A 20,672-nucleotide genomic window follows, 5' to 3' on the forward strand; every position below is an offset into this window, starting at 1 on the left:
TTAACAGTGGGCACAACAGCAACATCCCACTAATAAGACAGGTCAAGGTATAGCTCATGAGATGGTAGAAATGGGCTACATTTTCTAGCATAGAATACCTCACGACAAGGAGTGTGAAATCACTCCTAAAAGGCGGATTTAGCAGTAAAGCAGGATAATAATGCCTCCTTTAAGCTGGCTCTGAAGCATGTACATACCGCCCGTCACCCTCCTCACAAGCTTAATTTTATTTATAATAAACCCCTAAGCTAGAGATGAGGCAGGTCGTAACAAGGTAAGTGTACCGGAAGGTGCACTTAGTCTACCAAGACGTAGCTATAACTAAAGCATTCAGCTTACACCTGAAAGATATCTGTTCCATATCAGATCGCCTTGAAGCCTAACTCTAGCTCTTCTACCAGATTACATAGAAACTAAGTTAATACTACCCATTAAATCAAAACATTCTCTCACTCAACCTAGTCTAGGCGATAGAAAGGTAAACTCAAGACGCAATAGAGATCATGTACCGTAAGGGAAGAATGAAATAGTAATGACAACCCAAGCAATAAATAGCAAAGACCAACCCTTGTACCTTTTGCATCATGATTTAGCGAGAACTACCCAAGCAAAACGCCAATTTAAGTTTGCTTCCCCGAAACCCAAGCGAGCTACTTACGAGCAGCTATCTACTGAGCAAACCCGTCTCTGTTGCAAAAGAGTGGGAAGACTCGTTAGTAGTGGTGAAAAGCCAATCGAGCTGGGTGATAGCTGGTTGCCTATGAAATGAATCTTAGTTCCCTCTTAATTCACCTCCCAGGACCACACTCAACCCACATGAAGTGAATTAAGGGCTATTTAAAGGAGGTACAGCTCCTTTAAAAAAGAATACACTCTCCCCTAGCGGATAAATTTAATTACAGCTTAATTGTGGGCCTTCAAGCAGCCACCATTAAAGAATGCGTCAAAGCTCCTCACCTAAAAAAATCTAAACTTCCTCATGACTCTCTCTTCCCCAATAGGCCAACTTATATTAAATAAGAGAATTTATGCTAAAATAAGTAACTAGGGATCCCCTCTATGGCGCAAGTTTACATTACAACATTATTAACAATCCACAGGATATTTTTTAACCTTAACAAGACCTTATACCCAAAACTCTGTTAACCCACCTATGGAGCGCCCCCAAAGACGATTAAAATCTGTAAAAGGAACTAGGCAAATCCAAGGCCCGACTGTTTACCAAAAACATAGCCTTTAGCAAACCAAGTATTAAAGGTGAAGCCTGCCCAGTGACAATTCGTTCAACGGTCGCGGTATCCTAACCGTGCAAAGGTAGCGCAATCAATTGTCCCATAAATCGGCACTTGTATGAATGGCTTAACGAGGTCTTAGCTGTCTCCTACAGATAATTAGTGAAATTGATCTTCCCGTGCAAAAGCAGGAATAACCCCATAAGACAAGAAGACCCTGTGGAACTTTGAAATCTGCTACCACTCCCATAAACAATACTCACCCACAGGACCTACTCCCCCGGGATTTTGCTGGTGTGCATTTTTTGGTTGGGGCGACCTTGGAGACAAACTTAACCTCCAAATATCAGACAATCCATCTTAACCAAGAACTACCCATCAACGTGCTAATAGTAACCAGACCCAATATAATTGATTAATGAACCTAGCTACCCCAGGGATAACAGCGCAATCTCCTTCAAGAGCCCACATCGACAAGGAGGTTTACGACCTCGATGTTGGATCAGGTCATCCTAGTGGTGCAACCGCTACCAAGGGTTCGTTTGTTCAACGATTAACCGTCCTACGTGATCTGAGTTCAGACCGGAGTAATCCAGGTCGGTTTCTATCTATGTTACAACTCCTTCTAGTACGAAAGGATCGAAGAAGTAAGGCCTATGCCACAAGCACGCCTTCGCACCCAGTAATGAACCCAACTAAATTACTAAGAGCTCCACCATAACCCCCTCCTAGAAAAGGACCGCTAGCGTGGCAGAGCTTGGCAAATGCAGAAGGCTTAAGCCCTTTACCCAGAGGTTCAAATCCTCTCCCTAGCTCCAACACAAACCACATGACAATTCACTTAACCCTCACTTACTTTATTATATCAATATCCTATGCTCTCTCCATCCTCATCGCCGTAGCATTTCTTACCCTAGTTGAACGTAAGATTCTAAGTTATATGCAAGCCCGGAAAGGCCCTAATATTGTAGGACCATTTGGTCTCTTACAACCTATAGCAGATGGAGTAAAGCTATTCATTAAAGAACCAATTCGTCCATCAACTTCATCCCCTTACTTATTTATATCTACTCCTATCTTAGCCCTTCTCCTAGCAATTACAATCTGAACACCACTTCCCCTACCCTTTCCTCTTACTGACCTAAACCTTGGCATACTCTTCCTTCTAGCTCTATCTAGCTTGGCAGTCTACTCAATTCTATGATCAGGGTGAGCCTCTAACTCAAAATATGCCTTAATCGGCGCCCTCCGAGCAGTCGCACAAACTATCTCTTACGAAGTTACCCTGGCCATTATTCTCCTATCCGTAATTATCCTTAGTGGTAACTACACCCTCAATACCCTAGCTACAACTCAAGAACCTCTCTACCTCATTTTCTCCTCCTGGTCCTTAGCAATAATATGATATATCTCCACTCTTGCCGAAACAAACCGCCCTCCATTTGACCTGACAGAAGGAGAATCTGAACTAGTCTCAGGGTTCAACGTTGAATATGCTGCAGGGCCATTCGCCTTGTTTTTTCTTGCCGAATATGCTAATATTATACTAATAAATGCACTCACAACCATTCTATTCCTAAACCCCAGCTCACTTAATCTCCCTCAAGAACTCATTCCCCCTACTTTAGCTACAAAACCCCTCCTCCTTTCCACAGGATTCTTATGAATCCGCGCCTCTTACCCTCGATTCCGATATGATCAACTCATACATTTGCTTTGAAAAAACTTCTTACCCCTAACATATGCCTATGGCATACCAGCCTTCCTATCTCCTATGCAGGCCTACCCCCCTACCTAAGACACTCAAGGAAATGTGCCTGAATCCAAAAGGGTTACTATGATAAAGTAAACATAGAGGTATACCAATCCTCTCATTTCCTAATTTTAGAAAAGTAGGAATCGAACCTACACTAAAGGAATCAAAATCCTCTATACTCCCTCTATATTATTTTCTAGTAAGGTCAGCTAATTAAGCTAGCGGGCCTATACCCAGAAAATGATGGTTTAACGTTACCTTAAACCCCAAACCGTAAACCCTACAACCTAAACCCTAACCCTTGCTAACCTTAACCCTAACCCTAACCCTAACATCTCATAGCAGAGGGAGGGAGGGGCCTGATTCCTCATCAGATATATCAACAGTCAAAAGCCTGTAAGCTCAGCTCTTGCCTTTTCAGGGCTTCACACCGTCAGCACTGGAGGGAGGGAGGGGCCCGACTGCTCATCAGAGGTATCATGCAAGTCAAAAGCCTGAAAAGTCTCCTAGAATGCATAAATCATTAACCATTTCAGTCTCTGACAATTGGTCCACACAGTAACTGCAAGTTATGCCCAAAGCCTGTTCCCTAACCTTAGAAGAGAGACTGCAACCCTCGAGATGTTGGAGGCTCGAGGCATGATCCGTGACACTAATCATGGCTATAACTCATAACTTCTTGGAGTATGGGGACTTCCCTCCTTCACCCCCGGCAGATCAAGGCCACCACTTCAACTGACAGACATGGAAGCATTGCTGGACCCTGTGGGCGGTGACTATATACATCTGTCCACTCTCAGCTTTTCTTTCTCTTACTCTCCCTTGCTCTTATCCTGCCTTTCTCTCCCCTATGCATTTTCTTTCCCCCCCCCCAAAGGTTATCTCTGTGTCACATTGTGGTATGACAGTACCCAAACTGCTAGCATGCCTGTTGATACAGAATTGTTAAAATAAACCTTGCCAGTATATGTTTTCAGACACCGATTATTTAGTGTCGTTTCACTTTAATCCACCCCAAGGGAATTATTAATAAAAACCTGAGTTACCCCCTCTCCCCTTTTCCTGGGGCGGGTTGTAACACCAATCAGCACTGACTCCGCCCAGTAGGCGGAGCCAGTGACGCAGAACAATCAACACGGACTCCACCTCTTGACTCCACCCAGTGGGCGGGGTCAGTGCTCTATAGAAGCAGAGTACATACCGGACGGCGGTGGGTATTCTGCCAGACACGCAACAGAACAGCAACAGCAAAAGCAGAGACCCAAGAGAAAAAGCAAAAGATTCTGACAGCGGTGGGCACTGAATCGGGTTTATAGCCCGAGAGGGGTTTACTGGGCACCACTGCGTTCCTGGAATGGGGTAAACCCGCGATAGTTAGATCGCACATTGAGACAGATTCTGACTAACCCTAACCCTAACCCCAACCCTAACCCCTAATCCTTACCCCAACCCTAACCCTAACCCTAAACCCTAACCCCAACCCTAACCCTTACCCTAACCCTAACCCTAACCCTAGTAGTTTGCAGTCTCTTTTTTAAAGTTAGGGTTAGGGAACTGGTTTTGTGCATAGCTTGCAGTCTCTTTTTTAAGGTTAAGGTTAGGGAACAGGGTTTGCACATAGCTTGCATTCACTTTTTTAGGATTCGGGTCAGGGAATCGGGTTTGCGCATAGCTTGCAGTCTCTTTTTTAAGGTTAGGTTCAGAGAAAAGGGTTTGCCTATAGCTTGCAGTCTCTTTTTTAAGGTTAGGGTTAGGTAACAGGGTTTGCGCATAGTTTGCAGTCTCTTTTTTAAGGTTAGGGTTAGGGAAGAGGGTTTGCGCATAACTTGCAGTCTCGTTTTTAGGGTTAGGGTTAGGGAAAAGGGTTTGCGCATAGCTTGCATTCTCACTTTTAAGGTTAGGGTTAGGGAAAAAGGTTTGCGCATAGCTTGCAGTCTCTTGGTTAGGGTTAGGGAACAGGGTTTGCGCATAGCTTCCAGTCTCTCTTTTAATGTTGGGGTTAGGGGACAGTGCTCTATAGAAGTAGAGTACATAGGTGGGCATTCTGCCAGACACGCAACTGAACAGCAACAGCAAAAGCAGAGACCCAAGAGAAAAAGCACAAGATTCTGACAGCGGTGGGCAATGAATCGGGCTTATAGCCTGAGAGGGGCTTATTGGGCACCGCTGCGTGTCCAGAATGGGCTAAAACCGCGATTGTTAGATCGCGCACTGAGACAAATTCTTCCTAACCCTAACCCTTACCCATACCCCTAACCCTAACCCTAACCCTAACAGTAACCCTGTCTTTTGCTAACCCTAACCCTAACCCTAACCCTAACTTTTGCTAACTCTAACTCTAACCCTAAATTTCCTAACCCTAACCCTAACCCTTTCTAACCCTAACCCTAACTCAAAACCTAACCCTAACCCTAACCCTAACCCTAACCCTAAACCCTAACCCTAATCCTAACCATAAACCAAAAGGAAACTTCCTTTGCTATGCCTACTGGGCGGAGTCAGTGCTGATTGGTGTTACAACCCGCCCCAGGAAAAGGGGAGAGGGGGTAACTCAGGTTTTTATTAATAATTCCCTTGGGGTGGATTAAAGTGAAACGACACTAAATAATCGGTGTCTGAAAACATATACTGGCAAGGTTTATTTTAACAATTCTGTATCAACAGGCATGCTAGCAGTTTGGGAGTTGGGCTATCAGTTGGGAGGCATGGCTGAAAATAGGAAAGAACAGCCCTAATTCCCAGGAAAGAAAGCCTGGAAGCTTTGGCTTTGTGGTGCAGTTGGTGGGCCACACTGGGCACTCCATGGGCAGGTAGCAAGAGTTTTCTGGATCTGGGAGTCAATCTGGGGGCCTCGGAGTGTTTGAGGGGAAGTTGGGAGTGTCCTGTGGGACCAGGATGGGATTTGAGGGCTCCTGGAGGGGCTGGGATGGGTGTATACTGCGGGCATCGTCTAGTATTGATGGGGGTAATCAATGAGCTGACTGTTTCATAATCATCCAAATTTTAACATACAATATGATTATTAGAATAAAAAGCAAAAGGGTAATATCAACAAAACAGTAACAGGGTGAAGCTCTTAGTTGAAGACTGGTTTCTTCTTTTTCTCCAGTGATTTTAATTCTTTTTCGTCTGGGTTTTAATCCCATCTTTGGCATTTTGCTGCGAACATTTTGTCCCCATATCCATTGGAAATTGTATTAACTGTTGATGAGAACAAAGTGGAATCCCAAGGTATGTGATATATTGATAGGATTTCACTGGTTGGCTTTTAATTTGTCCAGGTTTATCGCCATAATGCTTCTGCTCTTTAACCACTTGAATCAGAATGAATTGAGTTGTTTTCTGGGTCGGGTTCTCTTTTTGAGTCCAAGGTTTTTTAGTGGATTCAGTATCAGGCACAAAGGAAATTGAGGGAGGTAAAGAATAATCTTCCCTTTGTTCATTATCACAGGGATCACTCAGTCTATTTTCATTAATGTGAGGAAAGCTGGGAGACTCTAGAAACATCAGTTGAACTTCAAATTCTCCTTGTTTCTTTCTCTCCTGAGACTTAGAATCAGGGTTCTCTGTGGTTTCCCAAGTCTCAATGCCAGGGTAAGACACTGGTTTATGAAGTTGCCTGACCAAACCAGGAGCCTGTTTTTTTAGCAACAGTTTTCTCTCTGCACTCTGGCGCAACAAGACTTTGAAGGTGGTCAACCTCAGTTTGAAGCAGTTCATTTTTAGCAACAAGTTTATCCGATTTTTCTCCTGTTTCCCTCTCAAAGGCTAACGATGACTTCAGCACCACATTTTCTGATTTCAAAACAGTAGATTCAACATCAGAAATCCATTCGTGACTTCCCTGTCACCACTCCATCCGAATGTCTGTGTACTCACTTTGACCTGAGAGAAACCTCAGGCAGGTGGAAAAGGGCAGATAAAGAAAAAACAGATGGGTCCAGCAGAAGTGATGCTGCTTCTGTCAAAAGCAGAACAGAGACCAAAAGCACTTTAGGAAGTTGCTTACAGAAGCACTTGTGCATTCCAAGTTACAGCTCAGGAGTCTCAGTGACTTGTCCAACATGAGAGTTTCTTTTCCATTTCTCAACCCCCAGATTCCTCAGGAGTAGGAAACTGGAAACACTGACTGAGAAAAGCTCCATTCCTTCCTAATAATTGTGCTTTGCCCTTCCCATTTGACAGTGCTCTTGGAAATGTGCTGGTGTGATCTGGATCTGTGAGCAGCCCTGACCTCCCAGAGCACTCATCCAATGGCAGGAAGACCCCACCTGGCTCCTGCTGGGGTTCTTGCCACCATGACCCAGTATGGGTCAATGGAATGGGGAGCAGGGCGGTGGGACCAGTAAGGACCAGTTAAGGGGGTTGGGGGCACTTCAGCATCTCCATCAAGGTCAGACCATTATAGACCAGTATAGACCAGTGTAGACCAGTATAGACCAGTATAGACCAGTATAGACCAGTATAGACTAGTAAAAAACCAGTACGGACCAGTATGGACCAGTATGGACCAGTACAGATCACTAGAACAGCGAGCAGGGTGGTGGGACCAGTAAGGACCAGTTAAGGGAGTTGGGGGCACTTCAGCATCTCCATCAAGGTCAGACCAGTACAGACCGGTACAAACCAGTATGGACCAGTATAGACCAGTATAAACCAGGGTAGAGCAGTATAAACCGATATAAACCAGTACGGGTCACTGAAACAGGGAATGGGGTGGTGGGATCAGTAAGGACCAGTTAAGGGGGTTGGGGGCGCTTCATCATCTCCGTCAAGGTCAGACCAGTACAGACCAGTATAAACCAGGATAGACCAGTATAAACCAGTATGGACCAGTACGGGTCACTGGAACGCGGAATGGGGTGGTGGGACCAGTAAGGACCAGTTAAGGCAGAACTCAGCTGGGACTTAGTGGTTTGCGGGTGGGCGTGTCCCTTCTTTAGGTGGGCGTGGTCTCTCCCTGGTGGGCGTGTCCCATCCCAAGGTGGCCATAGCCTCTGCAAGTGGGCGTGTCTTTTGCATCCTCTCCCCCTCCCTGAACTGGGAGCTCAACTGGGACTTACTGGGTTTTGGGTGGGCGTGTCCCCTCCCAATGATGGACCCACTTTCAGCCCCTCCCCCCACCTTTAAGGGCCCCCGCAAAGCCCCTCCCCCCCTTCCTGCACCTCCCCAACCCTCAGGGTCTCTCCTGTCCCTCCCCCACCCTCAGGGTTTCTTCCTTCCCCTCCCCCCAGTGAACCTGCTACCCCTCCCCCACTCTCAGGAGCCCTCCCTGCCTCTCCCCCACCTTCAGGGGCCCTCAGGACCCCTCCCCCAACCTCAGAGACTCTCCTGCCCCTCCCCCACCCTCGGGGAACTTCCTACCCTTCCCCCACCCTCAGGGACCCTCAGGGTCCCTCCTTCACTTTCGGGGTCCCTCCCTGCCCCTCCCCAACCCTCAGGACCCTCCTGCCCTTCCCCCCACCTCGGGGTCCCTCCTGCCCCTCCCCCACCCTCAGGGAACCTCCTGCCCTTCCCCCACCCTCAGGGCCGGTCCTGCCCTTCCCCCACGCTCAAGGACCATCCTGCTCCATCCCCACCCTCAGTGTTCCCTCCTTCCCCTCCCCCCCCCACTGGGGCCGTTACTGGTCCCTTACTGGTCTGTACTGGGAAGGGAGAGGGGAGGGGCCGCCCCCTCGAGGCCCCTCCCCCCCAGTGATGTCACCGGGTCCCAAAAATAGCCCCGGGGGCCCAAACTGGAGGGGGGACCTGGAGCCGCTCCCAGTGTGACCAGTTCAGGTACTGGGAGGGACTGGGAGGGAACTGGGAGGGACTGGGAGGGACTGGGAGGGGGCAGGGCTTCCCCCCCTCCCCCCCCTCCGTGTCCTTGGGGTGACCTTGGGGAGGGAGGGGGATGGACCGCTCCCAGTGGCTCCCAGTAGCTCCCAGTAACCCCAGTAATGCCTCCGGTATTTCCAGTGACCCCCCCAGTAACCCCAGTGACCCCCCCAGTAGCTCCTAGTAGCTCCCAGTAACCCCAGTGTCTATCCCAGTAGCTCCCAGTAACTCCCAGTAATCCTAGTGTCCATCCCAGTAACTCCCAGTAACCCCAGTGTCCACCCCAGTAGCTCCCAGTAACTCCCAGTAAGCCCCCCAGTAGCTCCCAGTAACTCCCAGTAACCCCAGTGACCCCCCCAGTAGCTCCCAGTAACCCCAGTGTCCATCCCAGTAACCCCAGTGACCCCCCGAGTAGCTTCCAGTAGCTCCCAGTAACTCCCAGTGTCCCCCCCAGTGCCTCCCAGTATGTCCCAGTTTAACCCAGTTCCCCCCCCCGTGGGCCCTGGGCCGGGTGGGGGAGGGGCTGGCTCACATTTCCATGGCAACATCCCTTTCCCTCTGGCCCAGTTTCTCCCAGTTCCTCCCAGTTTAACCCAGTTTTTCCACATTTTTCCCCATTTTTCCACATTTCCCCCCATTTTCCCCATTTTACCCAGATTTTCCCCCATTTTTCCACATTTTCCTGAATTTTTCCCCATTTCCCCCCCATTTTCTAGATTTTTCCCAATTTTCCTACATTTTCCCAGATTTTTTCCCATTTTTCCCCCATTTTCCCAGATTTTTCCCCATTTTTTTCTACATTTTTCCCACATTTTCCCAGATTTTCACACATTTTTCTCCAGATTTTCCCAGATTTTTTTTCCCATTTTTTCCACATTTTCCCCGATTTTTTATCACATTTTTCCCAGATTTGCCCAGATTTCTTCCCCCATTTTCCTGGATTTTTCCCAGAATTTCCCATATTTTCCCCATTTCTCCAAAATTTTTTTTATCTTTCCCCATTTTTCCCCATTTCCTGGATTTTCTCCCATTTTTTCCACATTTTCCCAGATTTTTCCTCATTTTTCCCAGATTTTCCCAGATTTTTCCCCATTTTCCCCAGATTTTCCCCAGATTTTTTCCCATTTTTTTAAATCTTTCCCCATTTTTCCCCATTTTCTGGGATTTTTTTCCCATTTTTCTCCATTTCCCCCCATTTTCCCCAGATTTTCCAGCATTTCCCCCCCAGTTTGTCCCCATTTTCCCAGATTTCTCCCAGATTTTCCCAGATTTTTCCCTATTTTTTCCCCATTTTCCCGGATTTTTCCCAGATTTGTCCTCCACTTTTCCCAGAATTTCCCACATTTTCCCAGATTTTTCCCACATTTTTTCCCATTTTTCCCACATTTTCTCAGATTTTTCTCCAGATTTTCTTCAGATTTTCCCACATTTTCCCAGATTTTCCCCCATTTTTCTTGATTTTTCCCGATTTTCCCCATTTTTCGGATTTTTTTCCCATTTTTTCCCATTTTCACACATTTTTTCCTCATTTTCCTCCATTTTCACGGATTTCTCCTCATTTCCCCCATTTTCCCACAGTTTTTCCCAATTTTTTCACATTTTCCCAGATTTTTCCCCATTTTCCCCATTTTCCCCAGATTTTTCCCCATTTCACCCCCATTTTCTCGGATTTTTCCCCATTTTTCCACATTTTCCCAAATTTTTTCCCACATTTTCCCAGATTTTCTCCCTATTTCCCCAGATTTTTCCTCATTTTTCCCATTTTTTCCCAGATTTTTTCCCAATTATTTCCCCCATTTTCCCAGATTTCCCCCCTTTTTTTCCCACATTTCCCCGGATTTTTTCCCAATTTCCCCCCATTTTCCATGATTTTTCCCACATTTTTTCCACATTTTCCCAGATTTTTCCTCATTTTCCCCCATTTTTCCCAGATTTTTCCCCATTTTTCTCAGATTTTTTTCCCCAGATTTCCAGATTTTCCCAGAATATTCCCCATTTTCCCCCCATTTTTTCCCTATTTTCCCAGATTTTTCCCATTTTTTCCCCTTTCCCCCCCATTTTTTCCACATTTTCCCCAGATTTTCTCCCATTTTCCCCAGAATTTCCCAGGGTTTTCCCAATTTTTTCCCCATTTTCCCAGTTTTTTCCCAATTTTTTCCCCATTTTCCCGGAGTTTTTCTCGATTTCCCTATTTTCCCAGATTTCCCCCCCATTTTTCCCACATTTTCCCAGATTTTCACACATTTTTCCCCATTTTCCCCCTTTTTTTCCTCATTTTTCCATATTTTCCCATATTTTCCCCCATTTTCCCCAGAATTTCCCACATTTTCCCCCATTTTTCCCCAGTTCCCCGGATTTTTCTCACATTTTCCCCAGAATTTTCCACAATTTCCCCATTTGCCCACATTTTCCCAGATTTTTCACCATTTTCCTGATTTTCCCCCCATTTTTCCCACATTTTCACAGATTTTTCTCCAGATTTCCCCCACATTTTTCCCCCATTTCCCCACATTTTCTTGGATTTTTGGGTCCCCAGTTTTCCAAATTTCCCAAATTTCCCCAGTGGGGAAAAATGGGGGGAAAAAACCAGGAATTTTGGGGAAAATGGGGAAAAATTGGGGAAAAAAGTGGGAAATTTGGTGAACACGAATGAAAAATTGGGAAAAATGGGGGAAAATTTGAGAAAAAAGTGGGAAATTTGGGGAAAATTGATAAAAATGGGGAAAAATGGGGGGAAATTTAGGAAAACTGGGGGAAAATCCAGGAAAATGTGGAAAAATGGGGGAAATTTTGGGGAAAAAGTCAGAAATTTGGGGAAATGGGGGATTTTGAGGGGAAATGGAGGGAAAACTGGGAAAAAAGTAAGAAATTTGGGGAAAAAGGGGTGAAAAATCAGGAAAAATGAGGGATAATTGGGAAAAATTAGGGGAAATTTAGGAAAAAATTGGGAAAAAATGGCGGAATTTGGGGAAAATGGGGAAATTTGGGAAAAATGGGGTGAATTGAAAAAAAAAAGGGGGAATTTGGGTAAAATTGGATGAAAAATTGGGGAAAGTTGGGAAAAATGGGGGGAAATTTGGGGAAAATGGGAAAAAATGGGGGAAATTTGGGAACAATGGAAGGAATTTGGAAAAAAAATGGGGAAAAATTGAGAAAAATGGGGAAATTTGGGAAAAATGGGGGAAATGGGGGGAAAATTGGGGAAAGAGTGGGAAATTTGGGAGAAATGGATGAAAAACTGGGAAAAATGAGGGGAAATTTGGGAAAAACTTGGGTGTCCCCACCAGGTTCAGCCCCGCCATGGCCTCGATAGCCCCGGGATCACGTGAGACCCCTACCCCATGCCCTGACCCCTCCCCCTCCCCGAGGTCACTGCCCTGACCCCCCGAGTCCAGGCTGTCACCCCTCCCCCACCCCGTGGCCCCTCCCACACTTTATGGCCCCTTCCCCATTTTGTGGCCCCTACCCCATTCTGTAGCCCCTACCCCACTCTGTGACCCCTCTCCCACTTCATGGCCCCTCCCCCACTCTCTGACCCCTCCCCCACTCTATGGCCCCTCATCCACTTTATGGCCCCTCCCCCACTCTCAGACCCTTCCCCCTTATTATGGCCCCTCCCCCACTCTGTGGCTCCTCCCCCACTCTGTGACCCCTCCCCCATTCTGTGACCCCTCTCCCACTCTGTGACCCCTCCCCCACTTTACGGCCTCTCCCCCACTCTGTGACCCCTCCCCCACCGACAGCTTCTCCCTGCAGAGAGAACAGCCAACACACTATTTCACTTCTCACTTTAACAAAGCTCTTTTCTCCTTCAAGCCCCTCAAAGGCGCCAAGGCCACATAGGAGGCCACACACAAACTCCTCTTCCCACTTGACTACACCTTCTCCCTCACTGTTCTACAGGGAACACCAGGAATCTGCTCGCAGAGGCCTCTCCTTTCCCATCAGTAGCTCAGCACAAGGAGTTAAAGGAGCTCAAGCCTTAGGCCACAAGAGCTGACAGCGAGGAAACTTTGGGAGCAAACTAATGCTGCTAACACGGACCCAGCTGAATCCAGCACACAATCACAGAATCCAAGAGTCCTTCAGCTTGGAAAAGACCTCCAAGCTCACTGAGTCTTGTGCAGCCCCTCCCCGACTGCCTGCAGGGACTGGATGATGCTTTGCACAAGCACCAAAAGGAATGTTGTGAAAGCCATGGTCTGCAGGAGGACACAGAGAAGGGCTTGGTTGGGGCTGGGAAGGAGGGAGCTGGCGCTGGGGGAGCGGGGATGGAGCCTCGGGGATGTGACGCAGCAAGGACAGGGGCCCAGGCAGTTGGCAGGCGGCAAGGCCTCACCTCCTGCCCCAGCAGCAGCACTGGGCCCTGCCCAAGGCGCTCCTGCCAGGGGCTGGGCCCTGCAGGCAGGGGCAGAACCCACTCCCTGGGGCGGCCTTGCTGCCCTGGCCCTCGTCCGGCCCAGCCTCTCCCTGTGTGCGTGCTCCCCACAGCACAGGCTGCACTGGGCAGCATCCCCTGATGGGCCCTGCAGAGCTGCCCCACGGGGACACTTCCCTTTTATGTCACAGGTGCCACAGCCTGTCCCAGCCAGCCCTGCCCATTGTCCCCACCCCGGCTCAGTGACTCACAGTGGCCCCTGGCAACCAAAGAACCAAAGCCCCACACCCCCAGAGTGCAGCCCTACCCATGTGCAAGGGGCCCCCAAAGGGTTCCCTGCTCAAAGCAGCCCCTCCAAACCCTTGTCAGATAGAAAACTGGGGGACGTGACCCTTGGATGCTTTTAGTACAGAGATACAAGCTTTTCTTGAATAATGGAGGGGGGCACTTTTTAATTATTAATATTTACAGTTATCCATTTGGGGACAGGATGTCCTACAGGCTAATGTGGTGTCACATTTGGAGTGAAAAGTACTTTTCAAAGAAACCCAGGGTGCATGGGTGATGCAGAGGAAGCTGCCAAGTCACCCAATGTGAAGCTCAACACTGCTTTGCACCAGCACTGCCCTTTCACACACATCTTTGGCAAAGACAAAGATGTCAGGGTTTAGTTTCTAAATCAGTAACACTTGACAAGACCTCTTTATGAACTGACAGCAAAAGAACTTAGGAGCAGCTTAGGGTTGGCAAGAAGAGAAGGGTTGATGGGTATGTCATGAACACGGACAGCTGGATGGTCTTGGAGCTGACCAAGGACTGCCAGATACAAAAGACATCACCTGCTGGACTTGGCCCAAACACCAGCCCCTCCTCTCCCTTCTCAACCACTCAACCACAGCCTGCACACACCCACACCTGCCCGGTGCCAACTGGCTGTTTCTCTTCTCTTTTCTGCCTGGGGGCGAAGGAAGGACAGGGAGGGCATTTGCCTTCGGGCCAGAGGGAAGGGGAAGGAGATCCTCCCAAATCCATCCCTGGCAGGATGGGGGCTGGAGGAGACATTGGGGGACCCCCAAGAATATTTTCGAGGGGAAGAAAGGATGGGGGCACCCACAGGGGGTTGGGGGGAGGGAGGGACCCAGGAATCTCGTGGTGGGACACTGGGGAGTTCCCAGTAGTTTCTTGGGGGGGTGGACCCCCAGCAGTCCGGGGTGGAAAAATGGACGGAGGAATCCGCTGTAAAGGGTTGGTGACACCCAAAAGACTCTAGGAGGGGGTCGGGAGGGGCCCCGGAGTCCTGAAGAGTGTTTGGGGGTCCCCAGGAGGGAGTCTGGGGGTCTGAGGTAGTCCCAGGAGATTTTCAAGGGTTAAGGGGATGCACAGGAGATTTGGGGGAGGAGGGGGAAGGGCGCGGGGTCCCCAGGAGTCTTGGGGGGGATTCGGAGGGGTCACCAGGAGCCCCTGGACCCCCTGAACTCACCCCACACCACCATGGCCTCGTTGGGGCCGCACGTGAAAAACAGCGCGGCGGGGGGAGACCCTGGGGCCGGGATCGATCGGGACCAATCGGGTTCAATCCCGATCCTCCCTTCCCCCGCCATCACTGCCCCGCTCCCGGCAGCCCCCGCGGAAGTTTCGACGTTCTATTGGGTGACTCACCGGCACAAGGACAGGGGCCCAGCAGAATTTGGCAATGACGTCATTCCAGCAGAGCCGTTCTATTGGCTGCGACCCACGAGGGAGTCCCAAAACCTGTTCATGGCTTGGGGGGGAAGGAGAGCCGGCACGGCCGGGAACGGGGGTTCAGAGGGTGTTCAAGTGCCCAGGAAAGGGGCAAAAAACTTTCCCCTCTCTCTCCCAGTGCCCCCTCAGCCCATCCCAGTGTCTCCCCTCTCTCCCAGCACCCCCTCAGCCCATCCCAGTGTCTCTCCCAGTGCCCCCTCGACCCATCCCAGTCTCTCCCCTGCTCTCCCAGTGCCCCCTCAGCCCATCCTGGTCTCTCCCCTGCTCTCCCAGTGCCCCCGTCCATCCATCGAGGTCCCAGCCCGGCCCTGCCCCCTGCTCTGCTCCGCCCTGGATTTCTCCCCTGCAGGGGCAGCTGAGGTGGCTCCAGGGCGGGCGGAAGCTTTCGGGGCAGGGGTGGCTCCTGACATGCTGCTGGAACCGCCCCTGTCTGGGCGGGCCCGTCAGCCTGGGGCACCTCCTCACCCGAGCCTGGGGGACGGGCCGGCAACTGGGAGGGGCTTTGGGGAGGAATGGGGAGGCTGAGAAGGGCTTGGAGGTCGTGGAGGTAACTGGGAAGGGGTTTGGGGGAGTTTGGGGGTTTGGGAGGGAGGTTGGGGAGATTGGGGCAGCTGTGAGGGGTTTTGGGGAATCGTCGGGGATGTGGGAAGGAACTGGGAGAGAGTTTGGGGGCATACTCAAGGGGAAGGGAGCAACTAGGAGAGGGTTTGAAAGGTCCTGGGAGGGCTGGAGGTAACTGGGAGGGGTTTGGGGGCATCTTGTGGGTTTTTGTGGGTCTGGGAGGCAGTCTGGGGGCCTCGGAGGGTTTAAGGGGAAGTTGGGAGTGTCCTGTGGGACCGGGATGGGATTTGAGGGTTCCTGGAGGGGCTGGGAGGGCTTTATGCCTTTATACTGCGGGCATTGTCTAGTATTGATGGGGGTAATCCGTGAGTTGACTGTTTCATAATCATCCAAATTTTAACAAGACTTTGAAGGTGGTCAACCTCATTTTGAAGCAGCTCATTTTTAGCAACAAATTTATCCGATTTTTCTCCTGTTTCCCTCTCAAAGGCTAACGATGACTTCAACACCACATTTTCTGATTTCAAAACAGTAGACTCAACATCAGAAATCCATTCATGACTTCCCTGTCACCACTCCATCCGAATGTCTGTGCACTCACTGTGACCGGAGAGAAACCTGCCTGTTTGCAGCGCACTGACTGGGCAACTTTTCTTTTTGCAGGTGGAAAAGGGCAGATAAAGAAAAAACAGATGGGTCCAGCAGAAGTGATGCTGCTTCTGTCAAAAGCAGAGCAGAGGCCGAAAGCACTTTAGGAAGTTGCTTACAGAAGCACTTGTGCATTCCAAGTTACAGCTCAGGAGTCTCAGTGACTTGTCCAATATGGGAGCTCCTTTTCCATTTCTCAACCCCCAGATTCCTCAGGAGTAGGAAACTGAAAACACTGACTGAGAAAAGCTCCATTCCTTCCTAATAATTGTGCTTTGCCCTTCCCATTTGACAGTGCTCTTGGAAATGTGCTGGTGTGATCTGGATCTGGGAGCAGCCCTGACCTCCCACAGCCCTGACCACACACACCTCATCCAACGGCAGGAAGAACCTGCCTGGCTCCTGCTGGGGTTCTCACCACCCACCGACAGCTTCTCCCTGCAGAGGGGTGGGCAACTACCCAGGCAGGATGAGACCTGACCCCAGCAGGCAGCAAAGTCCCTGCCCTGGCACAAAGAACCCTGGAGCACAGGGACCCTGCTCTGCGGGACAACCCCGGGCATCCCTGGCTGCACCCCCACCTTCCCACCCCGCAGCCATCCCTGGGAGAAGGAGCCCACCTGCGCTGTCCCTCTGACGGTGCTGCAGGGAAGGCCTGCCCTGGAGAACATCCTCCTCCTGTGCAACAGAGAAACTGGGAGAGTCCTGACAGATGTGCAAGGCTGTGGGTTGTGGTAGCTTTAGGAGATTCCTCCAGGAACACAAGCGACATTGCCCTACACCTGTAGACTCACTCTGCAGAGGAGTGTGAAGTTGTGTCCCCAAGTTGTGTCTCAGCTGAACACCTCCCATCTTTCTGCTGCCTTTAACCTCCCTTTGCCTTTCTTCTCTTCTCTCGTGCCTACAGGCAGTGCCCTCGGCCCTGCTGGGCTGTGCAGAGGAGCTGCTCCTGGGTAGAGCTGTCTCTCTGCAGTGCTGCCCGCTTGCCAGGATTTCCCTGTGTGCCAGGAGCCCGGCCCAGCTGAGCAGCACAGCAAGAGCCAAAGGCAGCCCTTTCTCTGCCCCTCTGGGTTCCCCGCAGGTGTCCCTGGGGCTCCAGGGGAACCTGCTGTGGAACAGGCTGAAGGAAACAATGATGTTCCCTCTTCTCACCTCTTCAGTGACACTTCTTTCCAGCAGTGACATTTCTCCTCTTAGAAAATTACCAGGGTATGATGATCACCTTTTCTAGTTTCATCATTACACAGGACACCAGGAGGGTGACAGCAAAGGATCTGGTAACTCCCTGGCACAGTGGGGGTTTTCCTGGAGTCCCACAGAGAAATGTGTCAGGGCTCTGAGAGGTGTCCAACCCTGAGCTGGACTGATGCACACACGAGGGTGTTCAGAGACACGAGTCCTTCCCTGGCACACACACAGGCAGTTCATTGCAGCAGGGACAGTGTCTCCCTGGGCTCCTGCTACCACTCCCAGATCCTGGAGCCACCTAGCCCTGTAATGCTCCCACCCTGCCCACTCCTACACTTCAGATGAACATTGGGGTTTTCTAGTCACTGGAACTGCCCAGACCAGCCCCTCCCTGGTCCCCCCATCTCCCTGCCCCGCCCCAGCCCAGCAGAGCAGCACAGTCGTTTCTGGTCCTGCAGCAAGAAAGGGAGGCAATAGAGGACAGGGACAGTGACTGCATGTCTGGACTGCTCAGGAGATCATCAACTCAGGCGGCAGCTCCTGCAGCCCCAGGGCCAGACTCGCTTCCCAGTGGCCCAGGCAGCTGCTGCCACGTGGGCACAAGCTTTGCTGCCCAGGAGGGTCCTGTAGTGAAGGACTTTGCAGATGGCCACGTAGCGGTCATAGGACATGATGGTGAGAAGGGCAAGCTCCGCTGTGATCAAGAAGAAAAGCAAAAAACACCTGTGCAGCTCATCCTGAGTAGGACATGCCCCTGGTGTTCCAGAGGGAATTGGCCATGGCTTTGGGGAGAGTGGTGCAGATGCAGCCCGGGTGTGTGAGGGAGAGGTGGAGCAGGAAGAAGTCCCTGGGGGTGTGCAGGTGGTGGTGGCAGGCTATGGCGCTGAGGATGAGGCCGTTGCCCAGGAGGGCAGCCAGGGAGATGCCCAGGAAGAAGCAGAAGTGCAAGAGCTGCAGCCAGGAGGAGGAAGTGGGGGATGGAGCTGCTGTTGGACATGAGCTTCCTCCGGGCATCAGGAAATGTCCAAGGAGGAAAAGGCAGTGAAAACTTTGGGACAGGTTTCCTAGATCAAACCCATGAATTCCTCTGAGCATCTACCCTCATCCCAAGTATCTGCAGTCACACATATATAGATTCTGGACTGTAGAAGACAGGCTTAGCATGACTTTAAGATGATTTCTTCTCAGTTTTTTGATTTATTTTTCTACTGCCAGGTCTGAGAGGGGCATCGTGGAACCAAAGGAACCCTGAGACATTTCAGAATCCCACATGTGTTGGGTCTGTCTGAGCTGGAGTTCATTTTCTCACTGCAGGCGTCACAGTGCTGTGCTTTGCATTGGGAGCTACAAAGGGGTTAATCACACCAGTGCTTTGGCAACTGCTGAGCAGGGCTGGTGCAGCATCTGCATTGTCAGCCTCGTCCCTTGAATCGGGGGCAAGATCATGGGAGGCGATACAGACAGGTCAGTTGAGCCAAATGGACCAAAGGGACATAGCAGAATATATGGTGTCAGCTCAGCTACAAGAGCTCAGGAAAGGAACAGGAAAGGGGGAAAATCCATTTTTTTACAATACATGCCTTCTGAGCGGCTTCTCTGTGTGGTGAAACCCTGCTTCCCATGAAGTGGCCAGGTATCGCTGCTGACAGGAAGTAGAGAAAAAAATCTTTTTTTTTCCCTCTTCACTTATGCATGCGCAAACTTTGGCTTTTGCTTTAGTAAAGTGCCTGATCTCAAGGTAGAAATAATTTTCCATCTTCTTCTGTTGTGGTGGTTTCACTCTAGGCCTTCCTGGAGACCAACTTGTAACCAGGAAGGAACTAGAAAAGTGATCACGGAAGTATTCCATGCTATTCCTTTACGTAACTTGAGGTATAAATAAGGCCAGCGGGAGGTATCTCGCCCTCTTCCTCTCCGGCGAGGTTCGAGAACAGCGGGTCCCTGTTTTGGTCTGGTTTATCTGGAGCTGAGGCCTACAGTGACTACCGTTATCTGCCACGCGTGAGGGGAGAGCCTTGGGCCGTGTCTAGCCATCCTGCCTGTTCGAAGGGAAGTGGTGAGATTTTTGCTAGTTTGCCTTCGGTCGGCTGGTTGGCTTGTTCGGTCCTTGCCCCTTTTTGTCCTTCTCCCTTCCCCTTTCCCCCCCCCCCCCCCCCCCCCCTTTCTGTGTGTGGTATTCTCCTTTTGTGTATCTGTCTCATATGTAATATATATATATATATATATATATATTTGCTATAGCTTTGGCTGCTTGGTTTTTTTCTTTTCCCTCTCTGGGAGGCAGGTCCTTGTTGTCGAGTTTCGGGGACTTGGCAGGAAGCCAGCTCGAAACTTGCACATCTGTCTCTTCTGTCTGGCTGGGAAGGGCAGCAATAGAGCAGCTTGGTGGGCACCTGGCATCCAGGTAAGGTCAACCCACTGCAACATTGCAGGCTCTCATGGAACCAAAGGACTGCTGGGAGACTGGGGGAACTCACGGAATCAAGTGGCCGTCGTGGCACTGCCCTGCATCATAGAAGCAAATGTTCCCTGGGAAACTACAGAAACCAGGGACTTAAGGGACATCATTGGGATGTGCGGGACCTCATGGAATTAAACAAACCGTGGGATATCTTTGGAACTTCATGGAATCAAAGGGATAAAACAAAAGAATTAAACCCCATGACCAGAAACCATTGGATCGAACATTTCTTTAATATGCCAGCTGGGGATTCATGGGGGTACTCTGCCATGCATGAATCAAAGAATCAGTATAAATTTCGGAGTATAAATACAGTGATACTTGAAAGACCCTCCCCTTCACAAGCAGTCCAAAATTCTCTTATGATTTTAGGGTCAAATCGCCTCTTGGATTTTATTCGTGGAGCAAGACTGCCATCTAGCGTCCATTTCTTCTGGGGGGGGGCAGTCATTTTCACAGAGTGGTCTTCTCCCTTAGCAGGCCTCGTAGCATCTCTGTTTGATCTATCCGACCCCTAACCCCTAAACTAAATGCTTTAGGACCAGCTAAGACGTGTCTTAGAACTTCCCATTTGCTTAAACAATGTAGAATTGACTTTCTTCTTAACAGAACAATCTCTTATTAAACAAGTTTTCTGAGGCCTGTAAGCTAATTTCTTGAAGATGGGCATATGATACACTCTCTATTAGTTTCCATGTATCATCTACATTCTCTCTCCTACAACTAATTGTAGTCTTAAAAGAAAAGAAAAGACTGCTACCATGCCAAGAAAGCAAACCCCTTTGTTGATTAGGATTTTTATCTAAGAAAAACTTCTGATTTACGAAGTCATTAAGGATGGAGATCCTCTCTCATTTCAGTGCCATTGTGACAATATGGGGCCTCATG

At 49.7% G+C, this 20,672-nt stretch overlaps 1 long non-coding RNA gene across 1 annotated transcript; it reads left to right on the plus strand.

The window, feature by feature from the left end:
- The first annotated feature begins 17,127 nt into the window (after window positions 1-17,127).
- Window positions 17,128-20,199, plus strand: LOC127464589 (uncharacterized). The gene is made up of 3 exons (XR_007901460.1): window positions 17,128-17,344; window positions 18,539-18,602; window positions 19,756-20,199. It is a non-coding gene; the product is annotated as an uncharacterized LOC127464589 (long non-coding RNA).
- Window positions 20,200-20,672: the final 473 nt, after the last annotated feature.

This window comes from Manacus candei, unplaced genomic scaffold (genome assembly GCF_025592945.1).
Source record: "Manacus candei isolate 608988 ecotype Guabito, Panama unplaced genomic scaffold, ASM2559294v1 h1tg000238l, whole genome shotgun sequence".
Taxonomy (NCBI): domain Eukaryota; kingdom Metazoa; phylum Chordata; class Aves; order Passeriformes; family Pipridae; genus Manacus; species Manacus candei.